Genomic DNA, 17,597 nt, shown 5'->3' on the forward strand with positions numbered 1-17,597 from the left:
AGAAACCAGACAGTTTTAATTTTGGGGCCTGTCAAGAGCTGTTTTACCTGCAAACTAATTTGCACACCTGATAATGGCTTATCTGAGGTGACTGATATTTTTAACACCTAGATAAAAATTCTAGCCAATTATGCCGGACAGCATTTGCACAGTTACAGAAAACTTTGATTTAGGATCATGGTTTTATCAGCTGAGACTATGTTTTCCATTAACTCTAGGTACTTTAAAGATGCACCTAACTTCTCACTACTTCAATAGAATCTACAGCTGTTAGGGACCTGAGTCATACTCCTTTCTCAGAGCACTTCTCAATGCTAAAATAAACCCCAAGTGTCTGGTAAGTGCTGGTTTTAGGTTTATAAGGAACACCTGACCTGATTAGGGGCAATGAATCATTGAGGCAAATGTCCTGCTCCTGGCAGCAGCCAGCACCAGAATTTCAAAGGAACACTCTGGCCCCACAATAAAGCCTTAGCAATAGATTTTATTTTTGTGTTTCTTGATTGAGTCAACAGTTCTTTTGCACAGGAGACAACTTAAAAACTGATTGTCTATGCCACATCTTTAACTTGTGCTTGCAGCAGTGGGTGATATTTATACCCTTGTACCAATAGTCACATGGATTTGTTGGCCAGCTGCTGCACTGTCACCTCATTTCTGACTCCCACAAGGAAACCTTTTCCATATTCATGAATACTGCATTAATTTCTAAGATCCTGGAAACCCTCACTGAAGCTCTGTGTAATAATCCAATTGATTGTTTTATTGCTTAAGATCAACAAAGTCTTAATTCACTGCAGGAACAGTGTTGTGTGATATTTTGTATACATATACACATAACATTATATCTTTGCTACCACACGGATTTTATTTCTATTCATTTATGCTAATTATGTTAAATGGGAAGGATTAAATTATTGATATATGTAAATGTACCATTCTACTTTAGATTTGATGAGATTGCATTAGGAAGGGTTACTCTTGTAGAAAAAAACATATTTCTACTCTATAAGAAAAGCAATGTTAAATTGCAATGGTAGCTATCAGCCAAGGCTAGACCCATTCATGCTAATATGACCTTCAATTAGTGAAGCAGACATCTCAAGACCCAGCTATTTTATCAGACACACAGTATAGGATGAGGAAATGTTGGTATCCTTGAAAAATTCTACTTTGAGGTGACCTTCTACTTAGCCAGGCTCATTATGCAAAGCAAAAATAATTGTGCATCTTCTTCCTGGTCTCACTTAAGAAGGTTTTCAGCAAACTTCAAATTACAAATAATGATTTAACCCATAGATTTATGCTAATACATAGCAGCTCAGGCAGCACATGCATCCTGTACAATTCCCCAGAGTCACTGGTTTACAGTGTTTTCTTTTACTCAGCAGCAACAAATATAAGCTTTTACTTGAAAAACACTACACATCTACTCGGGTCCAGATTTTTTAAATAGTAAATACCATCGTGACACCCTTAAATAGCAAAGAACTTGGTGGTCTCCCACAGTAGTTTTCTCACTGCATATAGTTGCAAAGCTATGCTGAAAATCTGGCTCACTTCAGTGCTTAAGTAATTCATATTTCTTTCATTCTTATTCAGAAATATGGCACCTTTGACATGGCAGACAAGTGAATATATAATACTGAATTTGTAGGCTATAATATAGTCAAAGACATTTAAGGCTACTAAAAAATGTTTGCTCTAGTCAGAAAGAAAATCAATGAAATCACCATGTGGAATATTCTCTAATTTTTATATGAGTCTTTTCAGCAACACACGGTAGGCAATGAAGGTGTTCCATACAATGTTTATTTAATAAACAGTCACATTTATTTTAAGTTAGCTATTAGAATACAGAGAGTTAAATTAGAGAGATAATTAAGTACCTAAATAGAAACAACAAACACAGGTAAGACATTTAAAGGTTAATGGAAAGTTGACTATTAGAAAGCAACCACCAGGACAATGAATAGTGCAAAGTCCATGAGACTGGAGAGGATGGAAAATCTTCATAAGACCATTGAAAGAGAGAAGAACTGGTCAAATAAATGGGGGCTTCCCAAAAAGTTCAAAGAATTGACAGGAATGGAGAGGAATACCTAAGGAGACACAGCTTGCATACAGTGCCATTATTATTGAAGTCAGGTGGGACATAACAACTTAGATAATAGCTGAGGATTTGGCTGTGCAAAGCCACAGACAGGGTGAGATAATAGACAGGTACAATGGGATCATGTTCTATTCTTGGTACAGGAGAGAGAATCTGAATAAACTTTCTTGTACAATATCTTTACAATTCCATTCAGTTTGCTGTCATATTCTGAGCACTGAAATATATCACAATACTTACTTTTTTCTTTCCAAACTTGTCTTCTGAAACTATTTCATATATATCAGTCTTTGGCTGTGCCTGTCATCATGTATATATTTATATATATATATATACGTACTCCTCCAGTCTGGTGAGGATGCAGACATTCCAGAACCTTTCAGGATGCAGATCTTAGGCTAGGGGGTTGGTTTGTTGATAGTTCGGCTTTTTTTTGTGGGGAAGAGGGTGGGAGGACTTTTGTTGATTGGTTGGTTTCCGTTTGGTTTTTTGTTTTGTTTATTTGTTTGGGTTTATTTCTTTTGGCTCTTTATTTGTCATGTTTTGCTTAGTTATTTGAAAACAAAGAGAGTCTTGAGCACAGCCTTATGGTGGTGGGCTTAGCCAAACTGTTAGGCACACAGCCTGCTAGTTTTGAGTGGTTCATAATATTTCACTTTTCTTTTCCCTAAACGAGATTAACAGAGAAACTACTCCTTGGAAATACTCTTCTTTTTGCCTCTTGCTTTGAGTGAACCAATGCAACAGGCAGCCTGAGAGATCTTCCTTTTGGCCAGTCTGGGAGGTCTCCCCGCTTTCCCCCGGCTGAGAGATCCCTCTTTCCGCTCCTGGAAGATCCCCTTTTCCCCTGCCGGGGGGTCCCTCCTTTCTCCGTTCCCCGTTCCCTGCTCTATCCCGGGGGATCCCGTTCCCCGTTCCCGCTCTATCCCGGGGGATCCCATTCCCCGTTCCCGCTCTGTCCCGGGGGATCCCGTTCCCCGTTCCCCGTTTCCGTTCTGTCCCGGGGGATCCCGTTCCCCGTTCCCGCTCTGTCCCGGGGGATCCCGTTCCCCGTTCCCCGTTCCCGCTCTGTCCCGGGGGATCCCGTTCCCCGTTCCCCGTTCCCGCTCTATCCCGGGCTCGGTTCCCGGCGCTGCCGGCCGGGCCGGGCCGTTCCTGCAGCAGCAGCGCCACCTGCTGTCCCTTCCTGGCTCTGCTTCGGCCGCCGCGCCCGCCCCACGCCGGAGTTTCTCACCCAAGTGTCCAGATCACAGCAAAGAATTTTTAAATTTTAATTTATTTTTTAAAACTTTATTTTATTTTTTTCCTATCAGGGGCCAGCCCTATCCCTCAGTGAGCTCTGAAAAGCTCCTGCTGGCCGCGCGGGTCAGTAACATTTACGTGACATTTTCCAGCAGAGCGGTTCTAAAATCCTCACTTTCTGCACATTAGTGAAAAAGGATAAAACCAACAAAGGAGAAAGCCTGGTACGATTCTGATTAAGTGCAGCCACTAAGGTAAACACTGAAGTGGAGGCTGTCAGCTTGCTCCCCAGAAACAAACCCCACACTTTTGTTTGAGCATCTCAGGAATGGCAGGGTTGTGGTACAGGTAGGGCAGCAGACCAGGACAGCATATTAACAAGAGTGTAGCTGCATTTCCTTTACCACCTCTTGTCTTTAGAGCAAAGGAATAACTCATCTTCCAAGATCATGTTCTGTCAATAGTTTAATTTACAACCAGTTAAGCTACATTCACTGTTAATTTCACATGCACATACACAATTTGTTTGCTTGTATTAGTGAGAATGTGCTTAGGCTCTTAGCTTTTCTCTTCTTTTGTTGTTGTTGTTGTTGAGTTTTTGGGGGTTTTGTTGGCTTTTTTTTAAAATTTAGCTTGTTCTGCTAGCATCTGTAGTAGATTCTTTTATATATAAAAACAAAATCATACCTTGTACGCAGGTAATAAAAGCCCTAATCTACCAGTGCAATGTGTTTCTCAAAGTAGTTGGGTTCATTTTAGCAATGTACTTTATCAGAGCTGTATTTTACCCGCAGCCAAACAACCTGTGAGCTGTTACAGAGGAATAATTATTTTTCATATTAAAATATGGCTCATTTAAAATGATAGCTCATTGTATCCATTAAACATTACCTATTCTTCAGGCTGGAATCAAGACTGCTTTCAGAGAGTATTCAGCTTGCTACTGAAATGATTTAAATAGGTCTAGTGTAACACTGTAAATATGATCAAGGCAAAAAGCCAGTCAATAAAACTGTCAGTTTTTCCCTAATAAAGGAAGAAGGCCTTTGCTATTTCTCTGTAGCAGAGAGTTTATTGTCCAGCTGTATCCAATGGCTTCAGGACATCTGGCCACTTAATCATTGAGTATCAAGTCCAGAGCACCAAAGGAGCCATAAGCAAAATAATCAGTGGTCTAATTCACTTTTGTACTAAAGACCCTGCACATTGCTCTGACATCAACAGACTGTATGATCTTGGTCTAAAATGCATTTTAACATTCGTGGTAGCTGCCAGAACACAAAGAGCCTTGATGAAAAGACAAATATGTCTGAAGAGCCCCATATTGCCCAGGCTAGGCCACGCTCTTTGTATGGTGGGGCACGAGTGGGAAATGCAGGAGCACCTTGAACTCAGCCAGGAGCTGCTGGGACCTTGTCCCAGTGCCTGCCTTAAGCCAGCTGGAAGCATCAAGAGCATCAGGGCTCCCAGTTGGGAGGCAAAACAACCCTCTCAGCTGAGACTGGCTGGCTGTCAACTGTTCTGCTTTGAAACAAGGTACCTTTGACCTAATCCAGAGGTTCATAGGATAGGCTCAAGACTGTGCCAAAATGGTGTGGCTAACGCTTGGTGCTGCTGATAAGGCAGTGACATTCTTTGCTCTAGTTACCCTAAAAGCAGCTCCTGCCCAGACTGAAACATCCACCAAATCACACAACCATCTGAACCAGCTGCTTCCCCCTGCAAACCCTTCTGCAAGGCCACAGATAATCTTGTGCACATAGGAATCCCCTTGCTTTAGTAAACACATCAATCTCTCACTTTCATTGCTAGAGATTAAGGCATTAAAATACACTTGATATCTTGATTTTCTGGTTTATTCAACAGAGTTAAATTTCAATATATTGATATGAGCTATAAGGCTTATTTCCTTCATGGAGCAGTCAAAGCATGTGGATTTCTACAGCTCCAAGTGCACAGCTTTGGTCTGACTGCAGGTACAGAAGCTGCTGTGGAAACCCACAGGTATCTGAAGTCAGAATAGACTGAGAGACCATGTTAGGGGGCAGTGCTGGCCACCAACTGTGTGTTTCCACTTCTGAAAGTGATCCTGCATCCTGGGCTTTAACTAACTTCCTCTGGGATAGTTCTGGAAAGCAATTACACATCATGATGGTACCTGCTCTCATCCACAGTTTCTCAGGAAGCGTTGCTCTTCCCTGTCTGATGAGTCTAATAGGGATCTGTGTTATCTCACAAAAAGGATGGATTTGGAAATCCAAGAGGCTCAAGTGATCTTCTTCCCACACCTGTGCACCCAGAGGATCAGCCACAAAGAGGCTGGGCTAACACAGACACTGAATTTGCTGAAGAACTGACAGGAAGTAGTAACCAGCTCATTTGTTTAGCTGTTGTAGTAAATTGTCACTAAATGCCCAGGAACCCTCAGACTGTGGAGGTTTAAAAGATAAGAAGGAAACAAGATAGATAAGGGACATAGGAGAAGGACACAGGGAGTTAAGGGCGAAAAAAAGGAACAAATGCCAAATATCCCTCTATCCAGGTGAGTTCCTTCTCTACTGAAATATAGAGCTGTCCTCTATCACTTACCATTTTCTTGGTGCTTGTTCAGGTGTGGAGAAATCTGTCCAGTGAAATGAAACATCTCATCCCAAAAATGAGGTAGCTGCTAAGTGAGAGCACTGGCTTCACAAAGTCATCAAGGCAAACGCCTGAGGACTGAGCTGTTCAACCTGCAATGGAAAACAATTTTGCTTTTTTTCTTCCCACTGGGCATAAGTCTTCCCTGCCTCTCTGTTGTGCTAGTGAAAGCAAATTCCTGGAAATTCAATCTATTTACAAATATTTTGACAGATTGAGACAGTTGCTCAGGAAAAAAATGATTAAATGTACGCATATAAAGTATAGTGTCATGTGAACAGCTGCTGCACAGACCCACAGCCTGTGTGGATGTAATTTTATTTATGCTTTTTAAAGGCTATGTGGGTGTCCCCGTAAAACAGAAACAAAGAGAACATTACTCCTGTTGGTGATAAATTAGAGAAAAATCTCACATGATTAATCCTCCAAAATGTGCAGTCTTGACTTTTTTTTAACTTTTTGGCAGGAAGATATACATGCAAAATTGTACCAACACTACTCTTGCATACACTCACACATCCCATTCCATAGATCTCATCGGCAACTCCCTTTGAGGCTGTCTCGGCTCCTGACTGGAACAGGTCATTATGTGTGTGCCTCAATCCATCATTTCTGAAGTATCCTGCAAAGAGATTGCCATTAGAAACCAGAGCAATGAAACCAACTATCTTCCATCTAGAGTATGACTTGCATTTTTGTGTCACATCTTATTTTTCTATTTCTAACATTATATTACCTATCTATATTGTTACTTTTCTGCAGAGACGGAGATCATGCTGTACCTGCTTTTCCTGTACCAATTACTGCTATTTTAAGACTGTGTAGAGATGTCTGCAAATAAACATTAGTTGGAAGTTCCTGATGCTTTCCCCTGACACTGTCATAGGAACATTATGACCATAAATGCCCTTGCCTATTGCAGTTATAATTGATTTTGTTTCAAATTCTGGACACCTGAGCAATGAAACACTCAAAGTGTTCCAAATACCAGGCTCAGTCTATAAACAAAGGGCAACAAATTTCAGATGCAGCTGTTGCACTGAGTGACATGTACAAACTGCTTCTCTATAAATGCCAGCACTTGCTATAACCTGTTTTGCCCAGCATTATATAGAGTACTCACAATCTGCACAAGGCTGTGATCTCGACTGCAAACACACAGACTTCCTCACCTTTACAGAACGTGAGATACATGTTTTGACACCCAAACGAACATCCTCAATTCGATACTAGAAAACAAAACATCAATGGGAGAAAAATAATTCAAAGTGCCTTGCTCTCTGAGAGTTCAAATAATCTTTTCATACAGCGACTGCAATACCCAGATAAAAACACGCTAATCCAGCTGGATCTCCACTTAGAAAATGGAAGTGCAGGGTGCTCAGACAGCAGCCTTGCACAGTCAGAGCCACTCTGCATGTGAGCTCCCCCCAGCAGGACACAATCCTGCCATGGCAGGGCAAGCTCAGCTCGTCTGCTGGCTCCTGCCCCAGCAGGGCAGGTGATTCTGGAGCCTCACAGCGCCAACCCAGCTCCTGCTCTCACACCATCAGCACTGGGGGATGCCTTTACTCCTAAACACAAGAAGCCTCACAGAACCTAGCATGAGGTCATAAAGAATTTAGAGGTGAAGGGGATATGCTCTCCCAAAAGCAAATCTTGCAAGGATAACTTGGAATAATGCTGAAGGTTTTAAAGGGTGAACCACCCCATAGCAAAAAAGGTGATAATAGAAGTAATCTATAAATGCCCTATTCAAATGTACAAAATGTCTCTTACTGTTTATCATTCTTTGAGCACTTCCCTTGTCAAATCCTACCTTGAAACTGGTGCAAAAAATATCCACAGTGTTTCATAATGACATGGCACGGATACTTTAAGGCTGCTGATGAATAAGGAGGCCTTGAAAACCACTATGACTGTGCTGTTCTTTGTTTGCCACATCAGAAAACAAATGCCAGACCTCTTCATTCAGGGTCTTCTATTAATCAACCCTCAAAAAAAACCAACAACAAAAACACCCCACACTCAAAAAGCAAATCTAAAAAAAACCAAAACAGAACAAAACAACAGCAACAAACGAACAATCAAAACCCAAAATATAGGAAAAAGACTGACACCAGAAGTAACACTGTGTTGAAAACTATTCTCAAGGCCAGTGCCAGCTTACTGGGGGGGCTGCTGCTCATGAACTGGGACCACAACTTGCCACCATGCACTGCTCAGGGGACAGGAGCTATTTGGCTCGTATTTTCTTTTACCTTGAAAATTTGGTGAGCAGTAGCTGAGCATGCATTTAAGAAATCCACTCATAGCATTGGCCACCAACAACTGGATTACATGTTTGTATTGTTTGTCTTTTGAAATTGAGGTGCATTTCCTGACTCCTGATTAAAAAACATTTTTGGACAAGGGTCAAAAGACAAAAAAATACCTACATATCCACACAGGATGATTGGAAAACCTGTCATATCACAGCGAGGAGAACAAAAACAACTGCCTGCATACCTTGGGAAGCTGACACTACACCAGCAGATACTGGAGTCTGCCAGGTGTGAGGATGGGGCTCGGGAACTCTCAGAGCTCTGTGAACCACAGAGCAGAGTTCATCATCTGATCCCTTGAGAGGAAAATACCACAACTTCTAACCTTGCACTAACAGTTTCAAGTTAATTTTAAAAAGAAAGCTTTCTGAACCATAGCGAATTTTTTTTGCATCACTTTGTTAAGAAATAATAAGCATGTGGATTTACCACAAAATTTCTTCATGATAAAATGTATTCCAACTTTATGAAGAAGCTTACACTGCTGTTAATTAAGATGAATAGCTTAAGGAGATTCTGAGAAAAATAACGCCTATACTCATAAAACTTGATGACAAAATCTGATGTGTTAGAGAGAAAAGTGATTACTCTAATGCATTATAATGCTTGATACATAGTCTCACAGCTCTCCCCTGCTGTGTTTTGTATAAACTATGAAGTCAACAAAGCACTGATAAAGAAACAAATTAAAGGTAGGATTCGCATGATTCATATTTCAATAGAGAGGAATTAAAATAGATAATGGCTCCCAGACAAAGAAGGGAAAAGCAGCATTTCTTGTAGTATTTTATCCCTGACCCCATTAGAACTTTGTGATACTGTCTATCCTCTCTCTAATTAGTACATACATTAACTGTTAAGTCACCCAATTTCAATTTATGATTTATGTCTACAGCACAAAAACTTGGTACTGTATTTGAATAACATGCAATTCCTGATATAAACTGTTTGATGAATGTTTGAGAATCTCTACCTTTTATCACAAATCTGCTTTCTTAGCAGGCCTGAACCATTGTCCTTAAGCTCCTCCTCATCTGATGAAACATCAGTGACCTCATCGAAAATTTATTTCCACGGACTATTTTCATCTGCATTCTTCCAAAAATTATCTCTCTCAATTTCAAAGATGCAAAGAAACTGAAGAACTGCTTAAAGAAGTAGATGAAAAGCAGAATGTGACCATGTTACCAATGCAACACACCAAGAGCTCTTTGTTTCTGGTACCACAGCACGCTGCCAAAGCTGCAGTGGCACCAGCAGCCTTCAGAGGGACACAAAAACACAAACACAAACACAAACTCTTCTCCTGTGAGAGACCCTGACAGCCCTGCCCAGGAGCCCAGGCTTTGTACCATGAGGAACAGCTTGCTGCTTTTCTGTACAACCCAAATATTCAGGGCTACCAGCTGCTGATAAGCATTTGCCAAAGATGTCCACTTCATTATTTAGGCAAGACACTGGAAATAACACAGTAAAATTTTCAAGGGCCTTTCTGAGCTGACCCGTGCTAATTATGGCCAAATACATTAATAAAAAGTCATAATTGTCTTGAAACATATAACTTCTGATACAGAATTCTGAGCCTAGTTGTACCTTTTATTTCTTTTGTGGTCAGCATGACTAAACAGGATCCATTTTGACTTAGTTCACTGTGTGTACATGGCTTGACTACAGGATTCTGCTGAATATATTCTGCATTGCATAGCTGGACACAAAAGAGAATAATTGTTCAGAATGTGCTCTCCTACTCCAAGGTAAACACCAAAAACTGATTTTAGTAAATATTTGCACCGTGTTATACCAGTTGAGCATATGCTCTGTGTAAGGCAAATGAGCTGCCCCAGGGTATTATCTTCATGGACTGTTTGCAGTTCTATGAAGCTCTCATCACATCTACTCACTAAAATAATTTGGGATCTTGAATATCAAAAAGGGCTCTGCAATGCAAACAAGCAAGTCTCCATTGTGCTGCTTTCATACTTTGACAGCTACGAGAGCACTTAAAGGAATGAAGCTGAGCATGAGCAGGTGCTCTGTCTTTGCCTTGTGTGCTGAGCACCATGAGGTCATAGCAGTGATAGATCACACGATCTTGGGATAAAACACAGAAATCTCAAACTCTTACAGGCAGCCAGCAACTGGAGGCAGCAGCTTTGATGTGTCACTACTTTCAGTTGCAAAGGGAAAGACAAACCATATATAAATGCACAGTGATGTCACTTTGGTGACCCAAGTACTTCTTTTCTCACTCTATATCTGTTCCCAGACCTTTCAGACTAATTTCTAAAAAATAATTAATTAATCTAAATTAATGGCACTTTGCCATGCTTGCCCCATCTTTTTCACTTAGTAAAGTCCTAATATTAGCCAAATGAAAAATTTCTGTCAGAAAATTGAAGGAGCCAGGCATAGAGCTGGGGACACTTCATGGGGCAGCCTGCTGCAGGTCCTGGGATTTGCTCTGGCTCTCCTGCCAGGACTCCCTGGGGACAGCAGGAGTCTCTCAGCCTGTAGGAACTGAACTGAGAGCTTGGCTGGGAACAGCAAAATGAATGCTTCAGTCAAACACTACTGAGAACATGGGGTGGATAACTTCTCTCCAAACATGTTCCCTGTCCCAGGCTGCCTCCAGGGGACAGTCCACTCACTCCTGTTCACTAAATAAGTATATAGCTCTCCCAAGTAGCACACAGCACCTCCATCCCAGTCTCCAGATGGAAAGGAACAGAAAATGTAGAGAACTATTGTCCAACTGGAGCCTCATGTCCTCTCTTCTCAAGGCTTGCCAGTGACTTTAACAGCCAGCTAAAGACAATTGTGTTTCTCAGAAAACCTGTGGTAACATATATATAAGCAGGAGATGGCCTTTGAAATCTGCAGCACTTCAAATCCTGGAAAATAGATGCCCAATCCAAAAAGTAACTGCAATACTTTTAGAGTCAATGTTCAAGTGCCAAATGAGAAATAATGGATGATTTCTCTGCAGTGATATCTCTTTTCCAGATACAAAGAGGGCACTACAGTTTTCTCCCTGAACAATGAATTATTTTGTGCAGAAAAAGAATCCCTCATTGCTCCCATGAATCACATTGTCATGAATTACAGAGAAAAGGAAGCCAACTCTTTAAAAAAAAAATTGATTTCTCATACTTGGAATATGTAGGTGGCTGGTGTAAAAAGCCACTCAAGAAACTAACAGTTGACCAAATCAACCAGGGGATAAAATGGCATGCTGGGGTGCTCATATCCACCTGCCTGAAAGGCAAATCTTGACTTTCTACAAGATATTGTGCATTCTTGCTGAGGAAAAGAGTCCTTTGACAGCATCTATGTGTACAGGCAACCCTTCACCTTCCAGCAAAGACAATGCTGCAGGAGGGAAGCAGCCAGCTCTGTTGATGGGGTAAAAAAGAAGAGCTATTGCCCCCACAGTCCAGATCTCCATGTGCAAATCTATTTCTGGTTCAGAATCCTTTACCCTGCAGATGGCAAAGAACAGAGCAGCAAAGGATAAAGAACTTACATGGCAACAAACAAAAATACACGAGGACTCTGTCCTCAATATTCAGGTCAGAATCTAACTCTGCCCAAAGTTCAGCAACATTCAGCTCTAAGGTTTTCTTCAAGGCCAAATCTGGGAAAAGGAGAGAATGAAAGATCTCATTATGTGTGTCCATTGCATGGAAAAACCTCTTCAACACACCATGTGAAACGCTTTGTATTTTAGAAATCTATCAACCAGATCTAGTGCACATTGAAGTTAACAGAAAGCTTCCCACAGGTTTTACTGGGCTTTGGTTTAGGTTACGTGTTTTAATTCTTTTTTTTCCTACAACAGAGAAGCACAGTAAATTATAGAGGTTCTCCTTGCTCTGTTCCCCTCCAGGCTACAGGCAGCATGCACAGAAGCTTCTCTCCATCTTCTTCCATGTTCATCTTTGATGAGGGCTCCATTAAACTCTCCCAGTTGTTACTGCTCAGAAGGATTTAATGACTGGTGTTCAACCCTGATAGCACTTAATAATAGCATTTATGTAAGGAATTTATGCTAAAATGGTTTTATGGCTTGCGTGAGAATGTAGGAACAATAATTATAATAATAACAATAATAATAATAAATCAGACACAACGTATTTTTAAATGCAAACTCCAAGGAAGACATCACTAATCTTAACAGTTAAGACAAGTGAAAATATAATCTTGAATCATAAGCTCTCATAATATCATTTTCACAATTACAATTCAGAGATTTAAAAATGACATTTTCCTATGCCTACTGTTACAGAGATTATAGAAACATAAATATGCTGTTTAAATTTTTTGTAGGTTTAAGTGAAGAACAGAAGAAATAAATGGAAGTAATGTTCTATTATCAAACCTCAACCTTTCCAAACTTCTGTGTAACACCCTGGGGGCCATGACTCCTGAATGTATGCAATCAAGCATTTTAAAAGGCCAAAGACCAAAACTTTGGTGATTAAATACCCTACTAAGCCCTGGGAGAAACATTTAACATATGCTTCTTCAGTGGCATTATACATTATTTTTATGTTATCACATCCATAGCAAGTTTTATCACTTTTAAGCAGCATCTCCTAATGTATACAATTGCCAGACAGAAACTCTGAAAATGAGAACTGATGTTTGCTGGGAGGAGACATCAAAAAGATCATTTACTGTTTTACAGTGCAGTAGATGGATGACCAATGAAAACATCCATTCCAAGGCAGTTTCTTCTTTTACTACTGAAAGGTTTCATTGCCTTGGATAAGGCACTCAGTTAAAAAAAGATGCAGCCAGTTCTTCATGATGGTGCATTAAACAGGGTTTGGGGTTTTCTTGGTTGTTGGCTTTTGTTTGTTTGTGTTTTAAAACATTTGAGCAGTACCAGGTTTCTAAAGCAGCGATAGAAAAATTTTGTTTCTGAGTCATATTTTCAGGGAAGAAGCAGAGACAGTTCCTTTGTTTTTTTACTGTCAGAAAGTTCAGGATGATTAAGATGCAGAAGCACTTCAAGTAGTCCCATAAAGCGTGTCCAGTCTCATCAGCATTAGAAACATTGCTCGAATCAAGAGTATTCAGGTGTCCTCATGCAGCTCTTTCCAGCCCATCTCTCAGTGATCTCCTCAGCATCATGGGACACGCTTCCAGCTCTGTTCCATGTTTTGACCATTTTCAAAAACCTCTTGCCAACCCTCCCTTGCTTAAAATTCATCTCTACCCAACTGCTCAACCAACTGCTGCCTTCCCTCTCCTGCTCCATCTCATCTGCCACTGTCCCCACTCCTTTTCCCCCGCTCAGGGCTGTTCCACAGCTGTTCACCCAGCCAGGGAGCAGCGCCGCTGAATTTTGCAGGAGAAGAGCAAGTGCAGCCCCTCGCTTTGTTACGAGACCCTCTGCATTATTTGTTTCAAAGGCAGCCACCTTCACTCTCGGATCTCTAAGTGGAAGAGGGGAATTAGGCAAGCAGGCAGGCAGATGCTTGTGTAAAAAGCCCTTTCTTATAAATAAATCTTCCTAAAACTAGATTAATAATGCAGCTACTGGATAGAATTCAGGGAAATTTTGAACAATGCTTTACAAAAATAAGGTATTTAGTCCTGTAGCACATGAAAACACTGTCTCAGTATGAATGTGTGATTCTCACCTTGGCAATAGGAAGAAGTTCTTTTTTTTTAATTTTATTTTTAATGTACCAGATTCCCATAAATGTGGACTACCACACTCCCTTGCCAGTGACAGGGTTTATGCCCTCTAAACATCGAAGCATCTGAGGTACTTAAGGATTTATTCACAGGCTGCCACGATGAGGCAGTAGTAAGTTGTGGTGAATTCAGCATTTACAGCACAAATGATGCTGCTGAAGTGCTAATTAATGCTAATTTGACTTGGCCCATTTTGGATCTCTGACAATCACAACTCTTCAAAAACAAGCAGGTCTGGCATGTGCTCATCTAAGGAAAAATTCCACCTCTCTCTTTTTCCTTATTATGATATTTCTAAGGCAAAACATTAAGAAATTTAAAATATCTGTGTTTTCCTAAAGTAGTAGCCCAGGCCAGCTGGTGCTACAGATCGATTTCTAGAAGAGGATGCTATAATATATTTGGCTTAATGGTGATTGTCAAAAGTATTAGAACAAATCTAGGAAGAAGACATGTCACTGAGCATAGATTTGAGTGTTGAGTTACATACCTATGCAGAAGTTAATAAAGAAATTAACTTTCTCTTTTTTTTTCTTTTCTTCACATAAGCAAAATCTGTTTCCCAAAGAGAGGGTCATGAAAAGAGAAGCCAATTTTTCTGCTTTCATCCTCTGCCTTTGGGCCCCGATATCTGTACTTGCCTCCCCCCATTTTCACTAGATGAATCAGGCTAGTGAAGAAAAACAGCTTAGAGATGCAGTAGGTTCATCCTTTGAGAAACCTGATGTAGTAAACTGTCTTGATCAGAAATGTTTTTTGCTACTAAGATGAGCTACATAATTTGGTTCCTTAAAAAAGGGAACTTTGAAGCTACACTCTGCCTCCAAATACTTGTCATTTGACCCAGAAGGCAATAAGTGAAAAATTCTGAACAAATAAATCAAAAAAGCTGACACACTTTCCAGGTGGCAAAGCTTTCGTGTGCTAACAAAAGGCTTGATTCTCTCTGCTTTTGATCTCTGCAGAATGACAGGCCGACAAAAGCACGACTCGGTGATCGACAGTGTAGCAGAATGAGGCCAACAGAGTCAATACTCAAAAGAAGAGAGTAACTACTCCAGCTGTTTCCCAGGTGGCTCAAACTCTGGGCACTGAACATTCTCTAAAAATTACATTTTTATAATAGTTTTAAAAATGCACTTAAATACTTTGAAGACCTAAGTAACAAAATATCTAAATAATCCCGTTTTGCGTTTGATGCATTTGTACTTTATGTCTTCGCTAAGAGAAAAGGAATAGCAAAAAATATTAGATAATTTCTGATGGCTCCTCATTTGATCAAACTATTGGCATTAAAAATGAGTGGCTCTAGCATCTTCACAGGGCAGGGGGAAGTGAAATAAATAAATAAAATCACAGGATGGGGCATTGCAACTTCTAATACATGATAAGCAGGAAAAAACTCAAGATCACGGATTTGATAAGAAGCAATAAATTTACACTGAATTGAAGCAGAAATCATTCAAAAGACTGGGAAAAAATAGCATTAGGAATCATATCAGGCTCTTATCCCATTTTTTACTGCTAAACCTACCAAAAAATTAAAATAAAACAAACAAAAAAATGAACTCCCAAAACTACAAAAGGTGCAACAGAAGTGGTGTTGTGAACAGATCCTAAAAGATTATTATGTGGACATCTTAATCCAGCTCCGTGTGGTTTTACATTTAAAGGCTGCTCACATGAAGTTGGAGCCTGCACTCACAGGTGAACAAAGCACCAGCCACCCCTTGTCAAACCTCAGCAGAGATCAGCCCAGGCCTGCAGGGAAGGGGAACAAACAGGGCAGGACACAACCTTGTCTTTTCCCTTGATTGTTACACAGATTACTTGTGCAATAGATCAGGAACTGGACAAAGATCATCTGATAAAATATTTGAGAAAATGCATGAATATAAACATAGAAGCATGCGTTTACTTGAATTTTATTCTTTGCCATATTAATGTTGAATTTTCCTTTTTTTTAAATTAATTGAGAACTGTAAAAACACTGATAGAGGAAGAATCTTTTTTATATAGACACCTCACACATGGTGATAATGTCCTGGAAATACAAAGATATTCTAAGTTTTTCTTAGTGGCTTTTTACATTTTTTTTACTTGAACAGCCAATCCCTCCTAATGCCACATAAGATAAAGACACACAGCCTGGAAACTCTTCTTTGCAGGGGATAATGCACTTCAGTCATTCTCTTTGTTTTGCTCTATTCTAAATTTCTCAATTCTTGTACTATCTATTTCCATGGCATAATTATACCTATGGAATTCCCTGATAGCAGCCAAGGGTAGTGTTTGTTCATAATACTATCCCTTCTTTCTGGTTTCTGAAGGATGAAGGACCACATTTTAGTGGCTCCAAGATCAATCCAATCTCCTCAAAAAGCAGAGAAATTCTGCTATGGCAGAAAATCTGAGAAGAAAAAAATGGGTTGTCACCTGTCTTTCAGTGACCATCGAAGACTTCTAAATTAATTTCTTTCTTGTATTTGATGGAAAGCAAATTTTTGAAGCTCTGATTTTAAGTTTGTGGATTTGAGGGCTCAGTTGAAGCAACAATGACTGTTACCGCAGGCAGACAAGAGCAGCAGGAAAGGCAAAGGACTTGAGAAGACTTCTATAAACAAAACCCATCACCATCTACTGTTAATTCTCCTAATAGCCTATTGGCCTTAGAGTGGAGCTGTACAAAGCAGCATTGCTGGGACTTGTGTAAGAAAAGCTATTTTAAGTGGTAAAATTCCTGATGTAACTTAGGGACAGGCTCTTCATCCCTCTCAGCACCAGGGGGCTCCTGGAAGTGAGAAACAAGTCCACTGATTTCTCGGGAAAAACATTTCCAGTGTGTTCTGTGCACAAAGCCTGTGGTGCTGTTCGTGTCTGCACTGCAGGAGAGGCACTGTGAGATCAGGGCTGGGTCTGAACACTGACCCAAAGTTTCCACCATTAACTAAATTCACTCACAATGCACTGCTGCAATGAGCAAAGCCCTTTCTGTGCATACCTGAATGGATTCTGTTTCAAATTGGACAGTGCAGCAAAACTCCACTTTCAATTAGGCCTAAAACTTTCATTGAGAAATATCTTGCATTTACAACATGAGACAAATTTAGCGTGCTGCTGTTTGTACCAACACCTTCTCAATCCCATTTCTGCTTTTCACTGGTATCTTTTCCCCAGCAGTGCTGTGTGTTTGGCAGGTAACACCTGCTTCTAGCCCTGCTGGTGAAAACTGCAGAGCTGCTGCTGCATAGGTGCACCACACACAAACACTGACAGCACTGAGTGCAGAGGGACTGGAGCATTGGCTGACAAAGATGATTAAGAACTGTGTGCAACTTAATCCAGGCAAATAACATGCTGCTCTAAAAATGCCTCCATGGCTAACTAAGCTTTAGAATGGGCTGATAAATGGACACTATTCACAAAGAAATATGACTGGAATTTGGGAGCATTTTGTTAAAGCAACTTTGAATAAGGACAATTAACCTTGAGGATAAATTTTTTTAAAAGCAGAAGCAGCCCAGAAAATTCTCAGATCCAGGGTGTACCAATCCATTTGCATTACGTAGCTA

This window comes from Sturnus vulgaris, chromosome 12 (genome assembly GCF_052056855.1).
Source record: "Sturnus vulgaris isolate bStuVul1 chromosome 12, bStuVul1.hap1, whole genome shotgun sequence".
NCBI classification, from domain to species: Eukaryota; Metazoa; Chordata; class Aves; order Passeriformes; family Sturnidae; genus Sturnus; species Sturnus vulgaris.